This window comes from Chroicocephalus ridibundus, chromosome 3, assembly GCF_963924245.1.
Source record: "Chroicocephalus ridibundus chromosome 3, bChrRid1.1, whole genome shotgun sequence".
Taxonomy (NCBI): domain Eukaryota; kingdom Metazoa; phylum Chordata; class Aves; order Charadriiformes; family Laridae; genus Chroicocephalus; species Chroicocephalus ridibundus.
Window position 1 is genome coordinate 84,849,468 of NC_086286.1, and position 19,644 is coordinate 84,869,111.

The following is a 19,644-nucleotide window of genomic DNA, read 5'->3' on the forward strand; positions in this document are numbered from 1 at the left end:
CCAATCTATAAAGTTCCTATTGGTCTTTAAAGCAGAAAACATCAGGAGTGGGTTGTTAGATGAATTTAGCAGCAGGGAAGCCTGCAGCTCATCAGCTTTCTCTTCCTCAAAAGTAGGTACTTATTGCAGTCAAGAGGAATTATTGCTGGGGATCTCTGGGCACAGTGATGTGCCAGAGATTTTATTTGTTATAATAAAAAAGTCTGAACAATGCAATTGCACCCCCACAATCATCCCTTTTGTTTCTCCACTACAATAATACACTTCTTTATGATGCGCAAGGTTTATACTTTGATTGCCAAACTATTATGCTTGGAAAGAGACAAACAAAATAATGGCTAGTATTGTTTGTCAGGTGGACAAAGCAAACCTGAGCTAAGCACACAGACTGGGTTCATATCATTTCTTCCCATCTTGCTCCATCTCAGTTTCTTCTGAGGGAGTGGGACTCCCTTCTGTGGGAAGAGTTTTTTTATAGAAGGTTGTTCATTTACTTTTGATGAACTCAAAAGTCTTCATCACAAATTCGTATTTTGCTTCAACAAAGACCCTTGGTGAAATCCTGGTCGTGCTGTTACCAATAGGTCCCTTCTCTTTAGCTCAGCAGTTTCGGCATTTTCACAAGAGTTTTCCCCAATGATGTCCAAATAAAGAAGACTATCTTAATAAAACCTGAAGACAAAGCTCTCAGAAGTCCTATCCTGCACGTGAGCACACCCGTGTTGTTGAACTATGCTCCTGTGAGAAAATGCTGGTGTTTCCTCATAACCACTGTGGAATTTGGATCAGGCTTGGGAGCAGCAGCTCCTAGCTTCTGCTGGGCATCTCGCTCTCATTCCTAGACAGTACGAGGAGAGATTTCCATCAGTGTTCACACACCAACAGCAGCGTTGGTGTATACTGTCAACTTTCACCTTGTTAGTAACTATCACAGCCTTTGCACAATCAGTCTTCCCTCCACATCAAACACGAAATACCCTGCCATCAGCACTGCCAAGCAGCCCTGTAAAGTAACACATCGACGTAAAGTTCAGCAATGAAAGGAAACTGGCTATATCCAGGAAGGCCTATAAGCAAAAGAGAAGCAGAAATCTAACACTTCAAAATGAAAACATTCCTTCAATTTTTGCATTATTAGGTATCTGAGAAAACTAGAGAAGAAAAGTAACTTTTAAGTCAAATTCCAAAACGGTCGTTTCAGGACGAGCAATTGACAGCACAAGAAATAATCACACTTCACCCCACCGTTAATCTTATTCTTGAATGTTCTTGGTTTGTAAAATACTGCAGGTCTACAATAGCAGAAGATATAATAAGGACTGGATTTCCATTTTCTGGTCTGCTACTCCCTGGCTGGAAGACCAAGAAATGTTTCCAACCTCACAATGTTGTTTTTTTTTATTTACAAGCTGCAAAACAGATAAAATAGAACAGAATTGAACTGTGACATTTAATTAATATATGTAAAGCAATAGGAGATTAGTAGACAATAAGAATTGTATATTTGCAAAGTACACATTTTGTCCCCCACAAAATACATCTGTCAATATTTGAAGGAAACTCAAGATGCCTTTTTTTCTGCTTTTGGAATGAACTTATTTCCCCTTTTAAAAAGTGTTCCATTTTATAGCAATCTTCAGAGACTGGTTCTTCCTATCTTCTTGCTGATTAATGCCTGAAAAATACTGCTGGGTTTAAAAAAGTGGCACAAATAGGGTGAGGACTGCCCTGAAAAGAATCATTTATAGGCATGTTATTCACATGATACTGATAAATCCCAGTGGTGTTTTCCTTGGGGTAAAAGGGGCTCCTTCCCTTACCATACAAATAGCATAAAATATGCAAATGAATCGTACATTCAACAAGTCAAATATTTTGCATGTTTAATTTACAAGTTAACAAAATTCAAACCATTTTAAAGGCTCCAACGATGCCATAACATAAAAGAAATTGCACATGGCAGAAGCTGTACTGTTGCTCATTGATAAATTATTTTCTGGAATTCGCATTAACAACCACATTACTGAAGTGCTCTCCAGCCCTCCAGTGTTACAGTTCAAGGTAATATGTGACAGATTTGAACATTCTTAAGGAAGAAAATCTCCAGAGTGTGTAGATCGCAGCTTTGCTCACTGGGAGACTACAGTGGCTTTTATATCTGTTACAAACGTGCAGTTATACCGATAACTTCAAAAGTGGAATATTACAGATCATGCTAAAATTCTCCACCAGCCGGTTATGTTCTTTCTTTGTTTCTTTCTTGCCTTTTTTTTTTCCTTTTTTTTTTTTTTTTCCATTTAGCTATTGCTGCCTTGCCAGAGATCTTGAACTTGAGAAAGGTTAGACATCACAATGCTGGAGCAGTTTGTGAGCATCAGCAGATTTAGCTTGTAATTTCATTGATCTATGTGGGCTTGCTGTTTGCAAACCAGCTGCTGCACTGTTTCCCCACAGCTACTGATCTGAGTAGCATTGATTTTTTCCCTTACATTAACATAGCATTACTTCTTTAATGGGCAATAAATGACTGGATGTAAATACAAACAGGGCTGCAACAACAAAAGAGGAAAAAAATGCATTCGTTCTTTTTATTTAAAGAAGTCTATTAATATTTTCCACAAAAAAAATTAAAAGCCTGACTTATTGATCAAGATAAATGCTATTTTTAGTGGTTTCATTTCCACACATTTCTTTTGCCAAGAAATCATCTTTTTTTCTTACTGTGTTTACTCTTTGTCCAAAATGTTGCATCTCACAAAGATTGCATTTTTGCCTCAGTAGAGATGGTAAAATAGATTCTTTTTAGGAAGAATTATGGAAAGCCACAGAAAAGATTCTCTTCATTGTGCTTATACTAAAATTAGATGAACCCGTATCAGTTTTGAAGGAGTCATCATCTGTTAGCTCTCACTTTTTTACCATTAAAAAAACCAAACGGACTTCAGTTTCGACAGAGTGGATGTGACACCTGCAGCACCGCATGAACTGAGTATCTTACATTTAATATGCTTAATATAAGGTCATGGTCTCAGCACATGCTACTTCAGTCCTTCAGTGGGTAGTGTTTTAAATAATCTTACAAATGTAAATTCAATGCAGTAAAGAAAGGGTGGTGAGGAAAAAACCCAAAGCAAACAAAAAGAACCCCAATGAATCTCAAACCCCAAACCTCAAAACCTATTAGCTTAGTCACTTCTGAATGAACCTGACCACGCAACGGTTCCTGATCCTCTTTAACAGTAGGTGACAACCAGCAGGGATGCCTGTACCAGAAGGAGATGCAAAAACTGAATGTAGTTCCTACAGACACTTCATGAAGAAGAAATGGGATTGAGAGAGCTGGGAAGTCGCAGGTAAGGGCTCCCAAAGAAAACCAGCGGTGGGTTACAACATTCTGGGCTGCAGATGACAGTAGGCAGTAGTGCCGGTGATTTCCTCAGTGCCATAATTAAGTTCAGAGCACCTCAAAAACCACAGACACCGCAGCAAGATCCAACAGGTACAGGTCTTCCTTTTAAGTATTTATGAAGGAGGATTTTTTGTAACGATAAACACAGATCTTGTTCTGGCCGCGCAGCCTGGTTACCCTGAGGAAAATGTCGAGTGACCTGACAGATGGGAATTCCTCGTTCTCATGTAACCCTGTCTACTCCTACACCTAGAGAGGGCAAGTCATTCCACATGGATGCTGTAGTGATATCTATTGAATCCCTGCTCAGAAAGCCGAAAAAATTATTCTGACTAGAACATCATGGTATATAATATGGTGCTGGAGGTGAAAATAACCCATAAAACATGTACCAAAATTTACACTTACTCAAGTTTGAATGTATGTGTTGTCACTCTAACCATTCTCTCCTAGTCTCACAGTCCTCTCGCTTTGACTAGCTAACACTTAATGTCAGTTTTAGCAGATACAATGTCCAAATCATTAAAAATGATATTAAGTAAAACTGGCTCCAATGTGAACCTTTAAAGCATCCTACTATTAACCTCTTTACACTCTCAGGAGAAGACTTTCAGTGCAAGTTTTTTTGCCATCATTTATTCAATTTTTAATCCACTGTGAGATTTTGCCCCTTACCTCATAGTTACATTTTTCCCTTAATAGTCTTTTATAAAGGACCTTATCGGGGATTTTTTGAAAATCCAAATAAATTATGTTCACCAGGTCACCTTTATCTGCTATTTTATTAACTTTTTCAAAGCACTTTAGCAGGTTAGAGATGCATGCTTTACCTTTACTGACGTTGTGCAGGTTTGACCCCGTTAGGTTATACTTATCCATGTGATGAACAATTCTGTCCTTAATTAGGCTCTCAATCAGTTTCCCCAGAAGTAAGGTGAGGTTCACTGGTCCTGATTCCCAGGATATCTTTTTGGTCCTGTCTTAAAAAATAGACATCATATATCATACAAGGGAGTGCACTTCCCTTGTAAAAAACTACAATTTTTGCTAGTGATGCTCTGCCTTTTACATTTTTAGCACAGTAACTACTTCAGCTGCCATCTATAAGAAAGATCAAGGTGAAAGTCTGTTTAACTCTATTGAACTTTTGTTGTGGTGAGTAGGTCTTAACTGGATATTTTTGTTCTTTTTAACTATTTTGCCCCTTCAAGTCCTCAGATAAGCAACTATTCACTTCTTTCTTCAAAGTTAAAAATTTAATCTGCAGCTTTTGGGGCTTTTATTTTTATTTTCTGGGGCTTTTATTTTTGTGGATAGACATGGCCCATCAACCTCAATGGATTATCTTCTACCCTGACTTTAAACACCATTCTTGGACAAAGAGCGGAAAGGAGGGATCAAATCCTAACAACACCATACATAAATAACTGGTCCGACTCACCAGCAATATCTAATACCAGGAGTTATTAAAAGTGGCTTTCACATGAATTTGACAAATGAGAGAAAGAAAGAGGTTGTGCTTATCTGAGAAGATATAGATTTGTATTCTGGGCTTGTAGAAAGTGTTCTCAGTCTATGCTTTAGGTACACAGGCCTTAATGATCAGGAAATATTGTTGAACACGATTTTTAGTGAAAAAGCATTGAAAATTCCTGCTGAAATGTGTACACGGCTAAGTAAAGGTCAGTAAGCTATTGAGTAAACCTGAAGTGCTCACATGTGAGGATTAGAAACTCAGAATTTTCAGCATTTAGTGAAGTCGGTGGACTTTCCTCTGGAATTCATGACTTAACTTTCCTTAACAGTCAGGTCTGAATTTGAATGGATGAGAAAATTGAAACGGAACTTGAGTTGAAAATTCTGGGTTCGTTTATGAGCCATATAAAGCCACCAAGAATGAAAGCCTAGGTTGAAAACTATGCCTTGCTTCTACAATAAAAAAACACACTACATTAGCTTCACCTGGGTTTGGATTTCATTACAAAAATATCACACAGTTCTAACAGTAAGCATTAAGGTAGATTACTGCTGGCTTTGTTTTCCCTTCAAATAGAGGTTCCAGTTTCATCTGTGTTTGGAGATTCTATGTGCTGCACTGTTGAGCACAGATTTCTGCTTAAATTATATTTCTATCAGCTTTAACATATTAAAATAGAACACATTTTAATGCATGTGTTGAACATTAAATCATTTTTGCTTCAGGGAAACTCTGGTAAACAGTAACTGTCAAAAATTGTAATGAAACAAAATTAAAATAATAGAAAATAGTCTGTAACAACAGCTTTTCTAATCGTGTTAACAGAAGTTCAGCTCTGCGTCTTCTAACTATTCCTTTGCAAAAAGAAGTTTAAGGAAGGAAAACTCAGGTACACGTATATACACTGTTGAACAACAAAAGTTAGAAGTTAGAAATTATCATTGTTATCATTTTTGGCTTGCTTACTGTGAAGTGCACTTCAATCAATGTAAGAAAAATACAACCAAACAATTTAATAATATATGAATATTTTTATTATTATGACAATGATTTTTAGGATATAAATATTTTTTTGCAAAATCTTGGAAAATATAAGAGTATCACTTAAGCACTCTAAATTAGAGTAACTTCTGGAAGGCTGCATTATGTCAGAAAGAAACTGATCTGAAGAAATTAAACTGCATCAGAAATATTGACAGGCATATAGATTGAATTACATGAATATGAGATACATACAGACTTGGAGCAGTTCTGCTCAGTGATCAATGTCAAATGAATTTCAAAATTATTTTACTTTGTTTCTTGTGTCTTGTTTTATTTTAGATTTTAATTTGAATTAGTGGTATGAAATAAAATCACTATTTATTAACTTCCATTTACAAACAAAAAAATCTAACTCGTAAAAGCTTGTTTGAAGTTAAAACCTTCCATTTTATGGATCCCAAGTAACAATATAGCTTATCGTGATACAAATCATTCAAAAGCGAGAAGTAAAAACTAAGACTTTAAAGTTTCCGCCTATGAATGTAGTATGCAGTTGATGTATGCAGGCTGTATGATGAGGTTGCATTGCCCCCTATAGTCACTGTGTGTCAGCTGGGAGGGGAGGGGGAAGAGACAGGGAAGAGTGGGAGAAATTATTTGCCAAAACTACTATGCATTTGGTTTTGAGTCATACTTTGGAAAGAGCATGGTGGGGAACCGCGGACAAACCTAACTTGGCCATACTGTTCAAGAATTTGCATGCATTATTCTCCAAGCACATCCAGATGAAATAAAAGGCACTCTCACATTCAGAGCAGAAGACCTCTGCAGACCCTGTCATCTGGCTGTGCTGGGGGTATATTTAACGGGCGCTGGTACCTGCACCCTGATGGTGCACAGGGGACGATGGCATACCTGCCCCACGGACTGTCGCAGGTGGGGGTTGACCTTGACTCATCAGCGAAAGGCAGGAGGGCCCACAGGTGACATCTGTTTTCCTCTCAATGGGTACGCCTTTGGGGGCAGAGGATAACAGGGACATTTCACTCCAAGGCACACAAGACTCCAAAAGTACTGCCCAAATTGCGGAGTACATACACACGACTGCTGCTTGAAGCAGCTTCAGCACAGGGACCAGAAAGAGAGCAAAAAAGCTCAGATAGATAGAGGTTCCTCTTCAGCAGTAGGAACAACTGCAAGGAGCACGGACAGTTTGTTCGTGCTGCCCATGGACACTGGCGATGCTGCTCTTCCGCAGCCCCTGGGTTTAAGGGAGGCAGGATGTTTCCCAAATCCCTGCAGAATAATATGCACTTTTAACCACCAGCACAAGGACAGAGCTACATGCCAGGACTCAAGATTTTTTCCAGTCAAGCCCATCTTTCTTAACTTTGCTGTCAACTAAAAAAACGTTATCTCCCCATAAAATTAATTGAATCTCAGCAGCTGTCTTAATACTGTTCTCTTATGAACATAATTATGCACAGCATTCAGTATATCTTTTAATAGGCACAGACACAATATAACAAAAAGCATTAAATTCTCTTAAAAATATCTAATCAACTACCGGTGCTACTGTGCCAAAAACTTCATGGAAATGACAAATATTCAATAAGCTCAGGATCAACACCATCCTTCGTATGGCACAATACACTGTTATCACTATTTATCCGGAGACAGCTTTTCTACTACTGCAATTCCAGGCACACCTTCAGCTAGAAAACGTTAGCGCTGCTCCCAAGAGGCGATAGTTCTCATTTGTGAGTCATCTACCTCTTTTCCTTTGGTGGCACAAGGATGTTCATAGTGCCGTGATGCACTAACTGGAGAACTTATGTGGCTAAAATCCTAGGGTTTTTTGTTACCATATTATTTTTAATTTGGATCAGTCGTTGATGGTCACCATGTAGCAGCACCTATGCTTGCACTTGCACAAGGTATAGGAGAAAAAGAAATAAAAACAGTAGGTTATGGTAACTGCCTAATTCTATGGCAGTGACGTCTTGTACCAACTAGAGTTGTTTGTATAACTGTGGTTTCAGGAACATGAATTGTCTTTAAGATGCCTTTATATTTCATTCAGTCTCAAAAAAAGTATTACAAGTTCCCATTCACATACCTTCACAAATATTCTCTGTCGAGACAGAAAAGATGGTCCTGCAAAGTGGAGCTGAACAACTTGTTTAGTTTTTGTGAGTATATGCCCAGACATAGTCCCATATCAAATCTTTATTTTACTATGATGACTAGAGACTCAATAATGACTAAGCTACTGATGAGATGTGATTGCTGCTTACCCAGCAGATCAATACTGTCTCACTGCCTCCTGATGTGGAGGGATGTACCCTTATAGTATTCAACTGTTCAATTATCTTACTCTTAACTGCAAGCTCTCTGAAGCAGGGTTAGTTTTTTGTTCTTTTAGCCCTGTGGGTAGCATGAGTTCTGCAGCTCCTGGTCTGAGGTTAAAAAAAGTATCTTCAAAGTTTAGCCAATAAAAATTGTACAATACTCACTAGATGTGTCACACCTAGTTGCCTCACTTAGACAACTGACCTTATTCTCATCTTTTCTAGTTTCTCATTTTGCTTGCTTTCTATCCTATATACTCTGAAGTACTGTTGTATACTAGACATTATTGTGCAGTAATTCAGCTAACACAAACTTCTAACAGTGAGCAATTCAAGGCTATGGTATTATCTTTGCCCTTTATTTATTCTCTCTCAGCTATGATTCTTTCCTTACTCAGGTGTTCATACTCAAACACATGTGTGCATATACATTGTTATTTCACTGACTAGTGGAAAATTCTTTAACAATGACTGTTGCTTGCCCATTGCCTGTGTTTTTTTCTAAATTATATCAAACATTTTTCTTCAACCAACACAATTTGATTGTCTCCAAAGAACATAGAAGCAGTATGTTCTGCAACGCATGACAATGGGAGATTTTCATCATGGTAGCAGCATACTGTACCTTCATGCTAAACACCAAAAATCACTGTGTGACACAAGTCTAGCCCCATAAACGCGTACCAGCTTTCAGCAGCAGTGCACTACCTAACTGGCACAGAAGAGAAGACGTTAACACATTTGGGGAAGCAACATTTCTGAATGCCAAACGTACAGAGATGAGCCACTAAATCTTATGAATTATCCATGCAGAGCAGACAGAACATTTGTTTTCAAGGTCAAATAAAAAAGATCCCCTGACCTGTGTGGTAAACTACATGTTAATACATTTATCCATCTTTGAAATATAAGGCACAAAGTCAACACAGAGAGAAATGAACCACTGGGGTAAGTCTGCCAAGCTACCAAACTCATTATGCCATCCATTTTACTGGCATTTTTTAGGTCTGTGCAAGGCATACACAATGAGAAATAGATCTCTCATTCTAATTTGAGTTGCTTCCAAAATGGACTGCAGTATCAAATATATTTACATTCTTTGGATAACCCATGCCTAATTTTGTTTTACATACTGTTTTTTCATATTTTTTAATCATCTCATAACTAATGCAACAGAAAGAGTAAAATAAACCAATACTAGATTTTTTAAAGGGAAATTGCAGTTTTGGCTAATAAATGCTTCTACACTTATCCCTGGCCTTCACCAGGCAGCACACTTAAAGCTGGCATGAACCTCTCAAAATAGTGTGTTTGTTGTGGTTGTCAACACTAACATTTAAAGGATAACAATTCAGAAAAGAGGCGAGGTGGTCAACTGATGCCTCCTGAATACTTTGGACATGTAACACTCGAGTTTGGTTCCTGAGCCTGATGTGCTGTTGAAGCTCACCTCTTTGACGGTTCAAGAGAAGGTAATTGTACTACCAGGGGAGCAGACCAGAGAATGAATTCTGACTAGGAATGTCAAGTTTAAACTCTCTAGTAGCGCGAAGGGGCCAAAAGTGAACGCAAATCCATCCTAAAGCCTTTACATTAGCAAAATAGGGTAAAAAGGTCTTATTGGGACTCCGAGAATCACAGTTTCTCTTGCTTTTCTCTTGCCTTGCCAGGAAGGATAAATGACTTGGCTCATTTACAGGACACTGTCCCTGCCTTGCATTTCATCAGCCCCATCATAACGAAGTCAGAATTTCTGACATTCCCCACTAGACTTTTTTCTCTGTCTTGCAGTCACAGTGAGAGAGACAGATCCTCCCACTAAAGTATTGCAAAATCTGAGTTGGACTATTCACTTCTGCTAGAGGATTCTACCCAGAAACATAAAGGCTATGACACGTAGCATGTGGAATGCTGTCTACTTATACAACAGTCTACTTATACAACAATTTTTCTAAATCATTGGGATGGCATTAGAAAAAAATAATTTTCAAAATTTGCATCTCTGATGAGATAGGTAGTGGTAGGATCTTGCAACAAACATTTCAGAGTATTCATGTGCTTTTTGGTACCTCTACAAAGGCAGTTAGTTTAATTTCCTATATATCCATGTCATTTTTCTTTCATATTAATGTTCCTATATGACCATTACATCACTTCAAGCTGCTGAACTGATTTTTCAAGAGGAATCTTGGTTCACATAAATTGTTACTTCTTGCGAAACTTTTCAAAAAACGGCCACCTTCAATTCCATCCCTTGTAAAGAGCATTGAGAAATATACTAAAGTAAGAAAAAATTATAAGCTAGCAGAAACAACCATATTGTTTTTACAAATGCATGTGAAAAGATAAATTAGTCACTAAAAAGTCTGACTAAGAAAACGAATCCAACAGCTTAATGTATCTCCTCCCCTGGATTTCCAAAGTTTAGAAAACCAGCACACCCCTTAGAGAAACCGGAACGAAGGCTCTGCACTTCTGCTTTGCCATAGGTGCAGCATCTCTAGAAACAGTGAAAGATGTCAGTGGAGTGTCTGTCATAAAGATACTCTTTTTCTGGGGAAACACATTAGAGAGAGGAGCACAAAGTACAACATTGCCTATCAGAACTTGGCCATACTGGGACTATCTACTGAGCGCTTTAGATATATTAGCACTTCAATGCTGCCTGCAACCAAAGTCTACTCATACAATAGTTTCTGGCCTTATATAGTTCATTCTGTGATATGACTGCAATTTATTTTTCCTATTTGTTTCCTATATTCTCCTAACTGAATCTCCACTACTGTTTTCTTCATTGCGAAAGGATCTTCTTTTTTGGGGTGTTTTTTTTTTCATTCAATGTTCTTCCCCTTATCTCTCTTTCTATCCCCTTCTTGCTTTCCTTTTCCTCCTCTCCTCTCCCTTCCTCTCCCCTCCTCTCCTCTCCCCTCCTCTCCTCCCCCCTCTTCTCCTCTCCCCTCCTCTCCTCCCCTCCTCCTCCCTTCCCTTCTTCCCCCTTTTCACTTTGCTACTCTAATCTCCTTCAGTTGCCACTGTTGCATCTCCAACTCAAGTGCCACAAAGATTCTCACAGCATATATTTTACTTTAATGAAGGAGTTAATACTGAAATATTATAATTCCAACACTCACCTACGGCTTTGGGACATCACCACATAATTACACTATATAATGTGCCTATTCCCTACAAAACACTCTAGCTGCTCTTCATTGTATTGTTTAGCTCTCTCATCTGTGATGTTTTGTTTAGTTTGACTTGATACTGCTGAATAATAACATTAAAATTGTGTGAATGTTGCATTGGTAAAATACGACTGTTGTTGGTCAAGTATTAATGAAAAATGAATGCAATTCCTCACCAAATTTGGACTGTCATTTTAAGAGCAGTCATCTAAAGCCAGGCAGTGTTTAGAAATGCATGACTACAATGTTTACCCATGAAGAAAACAGTGTTTCTTAATATTTCTAAAGAACCATATGTCTCTTTTAGTAGATCATACCAGTTTCTTTTGTGCAGGCCAATAAGGGTCATTAAACACCAATGGGTCTCTGAGTCCTTCTTCAGAGTCAATGACATTGTAGGCTTCACCAGGGATGTCATTTTCCTTCTGCAGAAGATCTGCAGGGCAAGGGAGGCAAATGAACTATGAAAAACATAATCTCTGCTTTTACTGTTGCTTTTTTCATCATAAAAATTCCATTTATTTAAATTCCATTAAAAAACACATTTTCCTGCTGAAAGCATAAATACATACTTTTGTTACATTTACAATTTTTCATTTTAAAAAAGAGTTTTGACATTCTTTTTGGGGAAAAAAAGATATTCTCCATAATAAATATTACACAAGCTTGTTATACAAACTTCAGGACAAAGCAAGCAGGTAACAAATTAAATTCCTCTCGAACATTTTCTCAGAGGTGACAGGAAAATATTTCATAAATACCTGAGGGGATTAGTAGTCTAACACTCATTTTTAGAAGTGACTTAAGCATGGAGGTTCAGCTTTTCAGAACTACCTGGGCCTTTAACTCACACTTTAATTTAAGAGAGTTAGACCCTCAAAACCTATGAGGATCTAGAATGCAGGATGAAAAGCCTTACTGAAAGTCAAGGGGATTTGAGTTATCAAAGGCCAGATTTTTTAAAAAGTATTTAGGAACTTAGAGGCAGAGATAGGGGCCTAGCTGATTTTTTTTCAAAGTAAAGTGAAGAAGGGTTAAGTCCCTAACGCTCACTGAGATTAGTGTGCTCTTAGAAAGTGCTAGGTACACCTCTGCATCTAAATGCCTTCCAAAAATCTTTTCTTGAATGGCTTCTGAAAGTTGGCTTTATCATCTGAATGCAGTGATTTATCCTATTCTTAATTCCCGACCTCACAAAGATTGCCACAGACGTACTTTACTCAAATAATTTTCATAGAATCATAGAATGGTTCGGGTTGGAAGTGACCTTAAAGATCACCTAGTTCCAACCCTCCAGACTTGGGCAGGGACACCTCCCACTAGACCAGGCTGCTCAAAGCCCCATCCAGCCTGGCCTTGAACACTTCCAGGGATGGGGCATCCACAGCTTCGCTGGGCAACCTGTCCCAGTGTCTCACCACCCTCACAGGAAAGAATTTCTTCCTGATATCCAATCTAAATCTATCCTCTTTCAGTTTGAAACCGTTACCCCTCACCCTATCACTCCATTCCCTGATAAAGAGTCCCTCCCCATCTCTCCCGTAGGCCCCATTCAGGTACTGGAAGGCTGCAATAAGGTCTCCCCAGAGCCTTCTCTTCTCCAGGCTGAACAACCCCAACTCTCTCAGCCTATTTTGCATCATGATCTTGATGGAAATGGACAGGATTAGGTAACAAAATCTTGTTTTAACAAAATTTAGTTGGCATTTGGATCCAGAAACTCATAAAAGGTTGAGAGCTGAAAATAACAGACAGTTTTGCTCTGCTGTGATTGTACTTGGGTGAGCTGTTAGACCCTGAGCACGTTCAGCTTCAAGAGTTCACCCTGTAAATGCTAAGCAGCCCACAGCACAGGCAGATATGTATGAAGCCATACTGTTCACAGTGCTAGAGTCTGATAATACGAATGACTAACTCACTTTCACCATATTTGCCACAGCTGGGAAGAAGGTGAGGGGCAGAATGAAAAAGAAAGTTGCAACACAACACAAATCTGGCAAGATTGCAGTTCCGGATTTTGATTTCTGAGGAAGCAGAATTTCTGATTGCATTACACCATGAATATCCGCAGCTCCATTTTTTAACCTCTGCTAGGGTTTTTTTTGCTTGCTTTTATGATTCACTCATATAATTATGTTACATAAATATAAATTTCTCTGTAACAGTTCTCAGTATTCAGCCTTTAAAATGAATCCCCTCTTTAGTACTGAAAACGATAGTTCCTTCTTGAGTCACATTTGATTTTTTTCCTGTACTGACTGGCTTCTGAGCACACTGGCTGATGGTAAGCTTTGTCATAAGATGCTGAGATATAAAGAACAACAGGTTACCTCATAATCTCTTCTTGTTAATGCTTGTTCTGGAGAGCACCTGCTGTCTTTAAAAGGGATTTGAGTGACCCAAGATTAAGAAGTCTCCCTGCAACAATTACTGTTCTTATCGCTGAAGAATACTCATACCAATGTGACATCTTCCTGATGGTTTCAAATCCACAGACTGAGGGAGAGATAAGAGTCAAAGAACCATACAGTGTGCAACTATAAGAAGACATCAAACTGGCCCAATACAGTTCCATTTTGGAGAACAGTAACACTATCAGACTAATTGATTTCTGCCTGCAAAGTATCTATTAGGACAAAGCACCCTCTGATTTCATTTAAAGAAATTTTAAAGTGCAATGGTGCTTACAGTATTTCTAATCATCTCTCTAGTTCGTCCTTATTGGTCAAATGACCTAACGGGCACAGGGAAGCTAAATGAATCACACAACCTAACACTGGCAACGGTTCAGACAGAGTATTAAAACTCAAGAGTACTATGGCCAGTATGTCTTGCTATCTTTTCGGTTTAAAAGACACAAAAGTATCGACCATTCTTAAGAAGTCCAGTCAAGTTTGTGATACAAATAAAGGATCTGCTACCATGACATCCATCATAGTATATCCCATATTACTCCTCAAAACATTTTCTAAGCCTGTTTAACCACCCATTACTTTCATTGGCGATATTTGTGCAAAAGACATTTCTTTGAAATATTATTCAAAGTCAACAATATTTTGAAAATTAATGTGGAAGGATGAAATCATCAAAAAAAAATGGTACCCACTGCATCTGCCCCATCCTTCCTTCTTTCCCAACAATCTCGGCACAAATAAAGGACATGAACTATAATTTTGTTTCTTCTCCCTCCATCGCTCTCAACTCAGGATCCTTCAGAAACATATTTAAGAATTAGAGAACACAAGTATCAAAGCTAAATATCAAATATTATTAACTAACCTTGCAATTTGGCACTCTTTCATGTTAACTGAAAAAGCGAGCCTGCTGGGAACCTTCCTTTGTCCAATCTGAGGGCTTGTTGATGTCTCCAGACGGCCAAACATCTTCTAGGTTATAGCAGTAATGTGGGCATCATCTAACTCCTTTAGATGGTACCTGAATTGAAATGGAATTGACCTAGTTTTATTTCCAAGTAAAGAAAAAACAACTAGTGGATCTCACAGACTGGTTAGAAGCTGACATTAATTATTTTAAATCAGATGCAAATGGTAGGTTTGCCAGAAGGAATAAGTATCAGAAGACAACAGTGACAACGGGTAGTTGAGGATTATCATCCTGGATCCCAGGTGATGGAAAGCCAAGATGGCGGTTTGCTACAGCTGAAGAAAGTTTTTACTATCCCCAGTTGAGAAGGTCAAATTGTTATCTGAAGTCAGTTCACTTTTCCTTGGCTATGTTTAGGATTTCTCCAGTGGAAGAGAATACAGTTCACTCCTTATAAGCTCTTTATTTATAAATGCATTAGAATATTTTCCGGTTTGTGCTAGTAACAAAGCTTGAAGGATAATCTCAATATAACTTCAGAGCACATTATGCATAGCTGTCTTCTTGACTGTAGAACACCTGAAATCCATTGATTGTATCCACAGTGGTGGAAAAAAATGTGCAAACAGCAACCAAATTAATTAGCAAGCTGTAGCACGCTGCCAAAAGAAAAGATGGTTAAGCATTAACTTTATTGGGATGTATGCATCTAACATCTCAATGAGTAATGCGTTTCCAGCACTGCAGAAATTGTGTCAGTTACATTGTGGACCCCAGTGGTATACAGCGATCTACTAAAAGAAGAGAGAGATACAATGAGGGAGACTTCTGTTTGTCCGAATTGGACACCGAAATCCAGACTCTCCCAGTGATCCACAGCTCAGTTATTATACAACAAACCCCACCAGCTCCTTCACAGCTTGCTCAGCCTGCTGCGTCACTATGTAGTTAAGAAGCCTTTAATCTTCAGGCTGACATAGGCGCAATGAGCCTGCAGACTAAAATTTCATACGCAATTTGGATGAAAGCTAATTACTGCCTGTTATTCTAGCTTCTTTTCTCCAAGTAGAAGAATGTGGGGGAAAAATCAAACGCATTGCTTTTACTGCTTCATGCTTTACGCTATGCACTGCAACTGTGAAAACACTGTTACAAAAATAAAGCCATTTCTATGTTTCAAGAGTTTAAAAGATTGTCAGGTAGTCAAAAATACTGTTGGTCAAGAGGTATGCTTAATTTACTCCAAATCAAAATTCTGTTCTCCAGGTTCCCAGCTGAGGACATAGTTTTACAATTGTTTCGAGTGAAAATTGCGATTTCAGATCTGAGCAACAGTCCTTAAAATGGGGCTTTGTGATACCGAAAGTGAGCCCGCTAAAAGCAATTAGCGCACAAAGCTTTATGCCCATGTGTGTAACTCTCGAACTCCAGTGGGACTGTTCGCATTGTGCAAAGTGAGTAACATGAATCAGCCTTTGCAGGACTAGGGACTTCAGTGTAACATCATTAATACCATTATAATATACGATTTAAAAATCAAACAAGCATAAAGATTAGTCTAAGTGAAAACTGTTGTTCATTGAGTATAACAGATCAAATAGAATGAAGCAAATATTACAAGGGAACCAGGAAAACCAGCAGTAAAATCAAAGGATGTGAACATGTATATAGCATGGTTTACCAGAGGCAAAAATTACAAATAAGCAAGGAGATAATGTTCTTCAAAATTGAATAATCAGGGGAAAATGAGGAATTAATAAGGAAAATTATATCTTCCAATGTCATACCTGTGATGTACAATATATTTGAGCCAGATTCATACATATATTTAAAAAAATGTCAAACCGCAGATTTCAACAATAAAAAGCCTTTTCATAATCAGAGAATGGTATAAGAAATCTCGTTAATGAAACAGTTGCACTGTCTCCTGTCACAATATCCTTTGATGACAAATTATACTTCAAGGTGAGAGCCACGTCAGTTGAGATTCTTATTCTGAATTACCCCATAGGAATCCATCTCCCTCTCTCTCTCTTCTGACTATGGGCAGACCCTGATGAATTGAGAGCCCACGGAGTAAAGTCACCCTTCACAACTTCTTTCCTACATAACAGTTTTCTAGTCAATGTATCTATCTATTTGTTGGACATCCATTTAAGTACTTCCACATATTTAATTTATTTTTTTCATTTGGAAAGGGACAAGGATTTTAGCACATTATTTCAAGAAATTGCTTCTTCCTTAGAACCTTTTCATATCATGTTCTGAATCCTGCAACAGTGGTTTTCAGCATTTCTCATCATGCATTCATATTCACCAGCATTTAATCAAAAAAGGGCAATTTTAACTATAGCTTTTGCAGGAGATTTCATCAATTTCCAGATAACCCATTAACGGTTCCTCCACCTTGTATGCTCAAAAACTGTTTTGCCTGTGTATGCTATTTCCCCCCAGTTTCAGTTCTCACCGGCTGACTAGATCAACTGAACTCAAAACAAACAATTTTCTAAAGGACACTGAATTACAAAATAAACTCATTTGCGTGTTATAGGACACTTATCCTGCAAGGCAAGCCCCCTTTACACGTCAGCCTCACCCTTTCCAATCGATCTTCGAAAATATCTTTGGAATCAAATTTGCAGTTAGACGAGTTGCATATACTTTTGATATTGAACTAGCAAAAATTGTGCTGCCTACCTCACTACAAGCTTTTAGGTAATTTAGAAATTTCAGAAAGATCAGATTCACTAGGAAATAAGCAGAGAAGAAAACAAGAACATAATCATGCTGCTCTGTAAGTCCCTTTTGTGTCTGTATCTCTAATGCTATCTGCAATTCTCATCACCCTGTCTCAGGAAGAACGTGAGTGATAGTACTTACAGATGAGAAGACACTGGAAGTGTTAAGACTTTCCACCCAGAGCACTATTTCAGAGCTAGGGTCACTCTGGACTAGCACTGGTTTTCAGCGCAGAATACCAGAGCACTGACGGAGACAGACTGCTGAGCTGCCGGGATCCTTGGTGTGACCCAGCATGGCAGCTCCCACACGTTTTAATAATGCAGCTAGTCTCCAGAAACGACCAGAAGCAGCTTCCTCTTCATTTATCACATTGCCTCCTCACATGCACCGAGCTTTATTTTTGAGGCAGTGGCCAACCACAGCTGAGTGGGCCCCTGGCTATTCTAAATTATAGCAAGGCTGAGAACACTGTAAATCAGGCAGGAAACTTTAATGCCACCTTTGGCCACAATGACCATCAATCCTTTACCCCAATTAGTCACAACTGGAATCCAGCCCATGCGTCTGCAGTCTTAAACGAGAGACCATCTTTGATGACCACTTTCCATCAGACTTAAAATTAAGCAGCCCTCCTCCCCCACGACCTATGGAGTGACAACAGTGAGAAACAGGATGTTTTCCATGAAAGAGAATTTATATGCAAGAAACTGTGCTCCTGCTACAAGCAGCAGTCTATGGTAGAATATTTTTAGGACACAGATAATTCTGGCTTAGTTCCACAAAATGAACGGTAGAACTGCCTCAATTTAATTACCACCCCATGAAGCAATCTGACAGCCCCAATGCAGTGCTTAGTAAGCATTTTACCTCAGACAGCTTGAAGATGTATTGTAGCACTGAAATTACAATACGTACCATGACTTGTTCTGTCATCCTACTCCGGGAATGCAGCATGCTTGTCTCTATAATGAGCTGTCTGATATTCACCCATTTCACCTGTAGCAAACAGGAGTAAAACGTAAGTAACCATAAGTTGGCATATTAGTTGAATGCAAGCTAAAATATTCATTTTTGGCAGAAGGTTTCAGATTCTTTTAACTATCTAGATAAGCGCAATGCATAATTTACTTACATTTACATTTTGGAAGGCATTTTCAATTTTCTAAATTTTTAATTATTACAATCTGGGAAAAAACCAAACCAATCCAAACTCCCTATTTTTTCCTTCTCCATCTTACTCCCTGCTTACAAGATTCCTGGAAAGTATATTAGGGACATATTTTCTACTATGTCTAACACAGGGATAAAATATGTATAACTTAAGGACACATATGTGTGTCCTATTAAGAAAATTAAGTCTGCAAGAAAAGGTTTTCTCTGCTTAGTTCAAAAAACAAAGAAGAAAAACAATGTATTAAAAAAAATGCAGTAGGACACTTTATAAATGCTTACACTAATGCAGTTCCGTAATGTTTTTTTAATAAATATATTTATGCTTGAAAACATATGCTACTCTGCACTCTGCAAGTATAATGAAATGATGTACCTTTATTAAAAAACAAAACAAGTGATCCAGCTTGTTACCAGCAGAAGAAAGACCGAAACTTATTTATTCATATGAAATCTTATGGAGAAAATTGCATAGCTTTATTTTCTTTTTAATTATGCCATTACATCAGAATCGAACTGTGCCACCCTTCCTCTGGCTGAGCAATTTTTAGAAGGTGTGTGGAAAAGCAGTTAAGCCCAGGATAAATTTTAAAACACCCACCCCGCAGGAACTATTCACACCTATAAGAAGGCCCGCCTAGTGCATCCCAGAAATCAGGGAATTTTCATTGACTTAATTATTGACTTAACACTGCTGTGAGTTAAGTGTCATAGACTGAGTCCTGCTTAATGCCATCTCAGATGCCATGAATTGTGGGATGCAGAAAAATAATACCCCACATTAGCCATAGCAATTGCCTAAAAAAACCAAACCAAAACAAACCCACCTTTAAAATAGATGCAGTATAAATAGGTAAAAAAAAAAAAAAAAGAACTAAGACCCTTCTTCTGTTTCTTTGTAGGATTCTAAGGAAAGAGCCCTTGCAACAAACACACACAGGTAAAAAAGGAGACACTTCACATATTATTAGAAACCTTGGAGACCAGATTATACAAGCATGGGAA

General features: G+C 38.2%; 1 long non-coding RNA gene across 3 annotated transcripts in view; it reads right to left on the minus strand.

Moving 5' to 3' along the window:
- LOC134513361 (uncharacterized) overlaps positions 1 to 18,509 on the minus strand; it is a 34,082-nt gene extending 15,573 nt beyond the window's left edge. For all 3 annotated transcript variants that reach the window (XR_010070384.1, XR_010070386.1, XR_010070385.1), the window contains exons 1-5: positions 18,385 to 18,509; positions 14,683 to 14,838; positions 13,734 to 13,899; positions 11,721 to 11,839; positions 4,240 to 4,389 (exon numbers count right to left, since the gene is read on the minus strand). This is a non-coding gene — a long non-coding RNA (uncharacterized LOC134513361). The remainder of the gene's footprint in view (positions 1 to 4,239; positions 4,390 to 11,720; positions 11,840 to 13,733; positions 13,900 to 14,682; positions 14,839 to 18,384) is intronic.
- Between the last annotated feature and the right edge of the window lie 1,135 nt (positions 18,510 to 19,644).